We start from the raw sequence: 6,000 nt of genomic DNA, 5'->3' as shown, positions 1-6,000 counted from the left end.
ATTTTGAAAATGCTCCAACTCTGATAATTTACTTTTCACAGAAAAAAATCATGAGGATAAATTGTTCAAGTTTCTGAGTACGATAAATAACTGTTTATAGAATTTTGAAATCCTGAAAAAAATTTGGTTTTAAAAAGATAGGTATGATCAAATTTTGAATTTTCAACTTTACGACCAAATTGAAAAACTTGTTATAATTATCTCGTAGGGCTTTCAAAAATCAACGTTTTTCTTCTCTTGACTTTTTTTCATATCATGCGTTGTTTGGCTTAAAACGTTCATTTTTCTTTTTTTTTTTTTTTTTTTTTTTTTTTTTTTTTTTTTTTTTCTTTTTTGAAAATGCTTTAACTCTGATAAAAAAGTGTGCCAAAGCATAATCTAATCTGATCAATTTTTATGAAGTTATCGTGCGTACAGAATACAGACTACAGACAGACAGACAAACACATTCGTAAAAATCGTTTTTGCTGACTCAGTGGGTCTCAAAACGTGAAGATTTTATGAAAACCGCCAAAGTCAAATTTTACATGAAACCAATACCTCTCAGTAGATGATAATGTAAAAAGTTTGATTGCCATGAAAGCAGTTCAATTTTCAAGTAAAATTGGTTAAAAAACATAATTAAAATATAAATTTAAAATATATTATTATACTCACAAACAGGTTGAGGAAAAGCTTCCAATATGTACGTAGAAAACAAAGGAAAATAACTGACAACAATAGAATAAAATTTCAGCATATATATACTAATCACTATCTCATCCGTCGATCGTAATTATTAGGCACTCGTTCTAGTTTGCTGACGTTAGAAAAACAATTTAGTGTATTTAATGATTCAGCAATTTCAACACATGTTTGTGAAATATTTTCCAGTTTATTGAAATATTGAGTGAAAAGTATTGTCAATTTGTAAGCAGGCTACCTGGGAAATGTAAAACGAATCAACAAAAACTTTTTGAGGAAAAAATTCGTAGAACATTCACTTTTTGTTTAAAATTCAAATGCTGTTGCTGACAAGACAACTGAAATATTTTTAGTTGAAAAAATATTTTTTCTGAAAATTGGTCTTTTTGATTGGAAAGTTCTTCTTTTTCAGTTCAAATATTGAATCTTTTTCAATAAAAATGCAACTGTTTTGTTGAACATTCAATTATTTCATAGAAATTAAATTTTTTTTTAATTTACATTTTTTGTTGAAAAGTCAATTTAAATCTTTTTTAATTAAAATTCAACTATTTGTTTTTGAATTTTTATATTTTTTATTTAAATGTTCACATATTTTAGTAGAGTTTTCATTTGTTGATAAAAAGTCATACTTTATGGCCAAAAATTCAACTATTTGACAGAAAACTAACTTATTGTTTAAAATTCTTATTTTATTGCTGGAAAGTGAAGTGGAATCTTCCTTGAAAGGAAATTTAACTATTTTTCTTAAGAATTTTTTTAAAATTTATCTATTTTAAAAGAAATCTCTTCTTTCTTGGATAAAAATGCTACTGTTTGTTTGAAAAATTCGTCTTTTTGAATTAAAAATTCTATTTTTTTTATAAACTGATTTTTTGTCACAGATATATATTTTTATCTTGAAAAGTCAACTGGAATCTTTTTTGGAGAAAAACTCAACTATTTTCTTGAGATTCTTTTTTTTTAAATAAAAACTCTTGTCTTTTTTGAAAATCTTTTTTCGATAAAAATGGAACTGTTTTGTTGAAAATTTACTTTTTGTTAAAAATTCCAATTTTTGTGTCGAAAAATCAATTGGAATCTTTTTAAATAAAAATTCAACTCTTTTCTCGAATTTTGTATATTTTTCATTTTAAAAATGCACCTGTTTTAGGAGAAATTTCTTCATTGTTGGATAAGAATGCAACTGTTTGGTTGAAAATTAAACTTTTTTTCTGTAGAATTTGCTTTTAGTTAAAATTTAACATTCTTGTGTTAAAATTCAACAATTTAAGAAAACGGTTTATTTTTTCTTAATTAAAAATTCATCCGTCAAAAAATTCTACTTTTTTAATTGCAAATTCAATTTTCTTCGTGGAAACTGACTTTTTGTTAAAAAATTTGTATTTCAATCTTGAAAGATCAACTGGAATCTTTTTTGGATGAAAAATCAACTATTTCTTTAACACTTTTTTTGTAATAAATATTCATCTGTTTCAGAAACAAATTAATCTTTCTTGAATAAAAATGCAACTGTTTCTTTGGAAATTAAGCTTTTCTTTTAAAAGTCATATTTTTCGTTTTAAAATTCTGCTATTTTGTTGAAAATTGAACAATTTCGTCAAAAATGTTCTTTTTGTTTAAAATTAAAATTCCGCTGATAAAAAGAGAAATGTAACCTTTGCTGGATGAAAATTCACCTTTTTTTAATATTGTTTAAAGATTAATCTCTTCTGTTGGCAAGTCACATTTTTTTGTTGAAAATTTTTTTCAGTACAAACTTATTATTTGTTTAAAAATTCAGTTAGATTTTGGAAAGTCAACTGGAATATTTTTTTGATGAAATCTATTTTTTTCTGAAAATTTGACTTTTTGATTTAAAAGTTCATCTTTTTTAGAAGAAAGATTGAATTTTTTTTCATAAAAATGCAACTTTTTTGTTGAAGATTCAACTATTTCCTAGAAAATTTACTTTTTCCTTAAAATTATCATTTTTGTATTGAAAAGTCAACTAAAATCTTTTTGGATACAAATTCAACTCTTTTTTTGACATTTTGTATATTTTTTATTAAAAAATTTACTTTTTTTAGAAGCAATTTCTTCTTTCCTGGCTAAAAATGCAACTATTTGGTTGAAAATTCAACTTTAATCTATAAAATTTAATTTTTCTTAAAATTTTGATGTTGAGAATTTAACTATTTGAAAATTTTTTTAAATTAAAAATTCATCTCCTTTATAAGAAATTTCATCTTTATTGTAGCAAATTAAACTATTTTGTTAAAAAATCATACTTTTTGGTTTAAAAATTTCGCCTTTTTTAACTGAAAATTTAATTTTTTCGAAAAAACTAGTTTTTTGTCCAAAAAATGTATAATTTACCTTCGAAAAGTCAACTGAAATATTTTTTGGATGTTCTTTGGAAGTTAAACTTTTCTTTTGAAAAGTCATACTTTTTAGCTGAAAATTCTGGTGTTTGGTTAAAAATTAAACAATATCAAATTAAAAATTTACTTTTTATTTAAATTTAATATTTTGTTCTTAAAAAGAGAACTGTTATCTTTTCTGGATGAAAATTCAACTATGATTTTGAAATTTTTTTAAAATTAGTTGAAAATTAATCTTTTTTGTTCAAAAGTCATATTTTTTGGTCAAAAATTCTACTGTTTGGTTAAAAATTTACTTTTTGTTTATATTTATAATCTGGTGTTGTAAAATGAACTAAAATCTTTTCTGGATGAACATTCAACTTTTAAAAAATTTGACATTTTTTATTTAAAATTCATCTGTTTTAGTACAAATTCATATTTTTCATTCAAAAATTCAATTTTTGTCGTAAAAGCTTTTTTTGTTTGTTAAGAAATTTATATTTTGATCTTGAAAGCTCAACTTGAATCTTTTTACAATGAAAAATCTTCTATATTTTTTAATTTCTTTAAAAATAAAAATTCATCTTTGTTAAGAGAAATTTCATCTTTCTTGGATAAAATTGCAACTTTTTGGTTAAAAAATTAAACTTTTATGTAGAAAAGTCGTATTTTTTGGTTGAAAAATTCTGCTGTTTTGCTGAAAATTGAAAAATTTTGTAAAAAATTTACTTTTTTGTTTAACTTTAATATTTTGTTGTTGAAAAAAAACTGTTATCTTTTCTGGATAAAAATTCAACTTTTTTTTTAAATTAGTTGAAAATGAATTTATTTTGTTAAGAAGTCACATTTTTGGTTGAAAATTGTACTGTTTTTTTGAAAATTTACTTTTGGCTTAAAATTTATATTCTAATTTTGAAAAATGATCTGAAATCTTTTCTGGATGAAAGTTCAACTTGTTTGAAAAATTTTCATTTTTCATAAAAATTCATCTGATTGAGCACAAATTTAATCATTTTTGGAAAAAAATGAAACATTTTGGCAGAGAATTTACATATTTTATTTAAAAAATCATCCTTTTTGGTGTAAAAAATTCGTCTTTTGAATCAAAAATTCAATTTTTTTAGTAAAAACTTATTTTTTGTTACAAAATTCATATTTTGATCTTAAAAAGTCAACTGGAATCTTCTTTGGATTACAATTTTAATGTTTTTCTGATTTTTTTTTTAAATTCGCCTGTTTAAAAAATATTCTTCCTTCTTGGATAAAAATGCAACAGTCTGGTTGAAAATTCTGCTGTTTTGTTAAAAATTCAACTTTTGCTACAAAATTTACTTTTTATTCAAATTTAAAATTGTGTTGTTGAACATTCAACTATTTTTTTGTATTTTTTTGTTTTGTTTAATTTAAAACTCATCTGTTTTCAGAGAAATTTTATCTGCTGCTGCTTTGTTCAGAATTGCACAATTTCCTAAAAAATTGACTTTTTGTTTAAGTTTAATATTTGTTATTGGAAAGAGAGCTGTAATCTTTTTTAATTCAAATCCAAATATTTTTTGGAAAATTTGTTTTATTTTTTGTTTTAATTAAAAATGCATATGTTTTAGTACAAATTAGTTGAGAAATTAATATTTTGATCTTGAAAAGTCGAAAATTCAATATTTTCATAGAAATTTAGTTCTTGTTGAAAAATTATATTTTTAGCGTAAAAAGTTAACTGAAATCTTTTTTAGCAGAAAATCATCTTTTTTTTCAATTTACCTTCTTCATTAAAAAAATCCTCTGCTTTAGCAGAAATTTCATTTTCATTAAAGAAAATGCTGATTTTCGGTTAAAAATTATTCTTATTATGCTAGATAATTAAAATATTTTGTTTTGAAGATTTAGTTCAATCAAGTTGTTCAGAAATCATTTTCTGTTGCTTTTTTTTCGAAGATTTATATTTTTAGTTCAAATTTTTTTAAGACCGCACTCTGAGCAGGGCAGTTGCACCAAGTAGCGTCATGCGTCCGAATTCGACAGAAATGGTTTTTTCAGCCCTGTCCGCTTTTTTTTGGTTGAAAAGTCTGTTATATTTCTGGTTTAAAGCCCATCTCTCTTAGTTAAAAATTATACTATTAAGTTGAGCAACTTTATTGAAGATTAATTTTTTTAGTGAAAATGTTAAATTTTAGTTCAAAATTAGACTATTTTAATTTGAATTACTTTTCTTTTTATCAAAACTTTATTTTTCCAACTATAAATTGAGGTATTTTGTTTAAAACTCATCTGTTTCTTTCAAAATCAACGTTTTTGTTAAAAATTCATATTAAAGATTCAGGTTGAAGATTATTTTTTATAAAATGTGTTTTTGTCTCATAACTATTCAATAATGTGGTAGAAAATTTAATTATTTTGTATGTGAAAAAATCAATTTATTTGTTATTACAAATTCAATTTTTTCAAATGAAAATGTCACTATTTCATAATTCGTTAAAACCGATCTTTCTCAGTTTGAAAATGTAATTGTTTAGTCAAAAACTTACCTAATTTGAAAAAAAGTCTTTTTTTAGAACATTAATCGTCTGGTTTGAAAATTAAATAATTAGTTCAAAGCTGATTTATTCGTTCAGAATTTATATTTTTTATTAGAAAAGTAACATTTTTAGTTGAAAATTCATCTTTTTGGTTTAAAATTCAATTCTTTGTAGAAAATTTGCCTCTTGTGAAGAATTCTTCCTGTTAACATGAAAGTTCATCTCTTCTTTTGAAAATTTAATTATTTTTTTCAAAATTCAACTGTGTGATTTAAAACCAGTCTCTTTTAGCTAATAATTAAATTATTTTTAAAAAATTAGCTTTTTATGTTAAAAAAGCCACGTCTTTCTCGTTGAAGATTCATCTCGCTGGTTGAAAATTTATTAATCAAATTCTTAGAAAATTAACAAAAACTTTCTATTTTTATTCTTAGAAAATTAACAAAAAACTTTATATT

General features: G+C 22.7%; 1 protein-coding gene across 2 annotated transcripts in view; it reads right to left on the bottom strand.

The window, feature by feature from the left end:
• Positions 1–6,000, bottom strand: part of LOC117181605 (alpha-glucosidase-like) — a 99,408-nt gene that overhangs the window by 29,482 nt on the left and 63,926 nt on the right. Inside the window, exon 1 of one of the 2 annotated variants that reach the window (XM_033374466.1) lies at positions 658–709. The exons of the other annotated variant lie outside the window; for it this stretch is intronic. The gene's annotated coding sequence lies outside the window, so the exon portion shown is untranslated. Of the gene's footprint in view, positions 1–657; positions 710–6,000 lie in introns of those variants that run through there. 2 annotated transcript variants of the gene reach the window in all.

Source organism: Belonocnema kinseyi, chromosome 10, assembly GCF_010883055.1.
Source record: "Belonocnema kinseyi isolate 2016_QV_RU_SX_M_011 chromosome 10, B_treatae_v1, whole genome shotgun sequence".
Taxonomy (NCBI): Eukaryota; Metazoa; Arthropoda; class Insecta; order Hymenoptera; family Cynipidae; genus Belonocnema; species Belonocnema kinseyi.
Note: the sequence above shows the minus strand (reverse complement) of the source record. Positions and strands in the feature narration are given on the sequence as shown.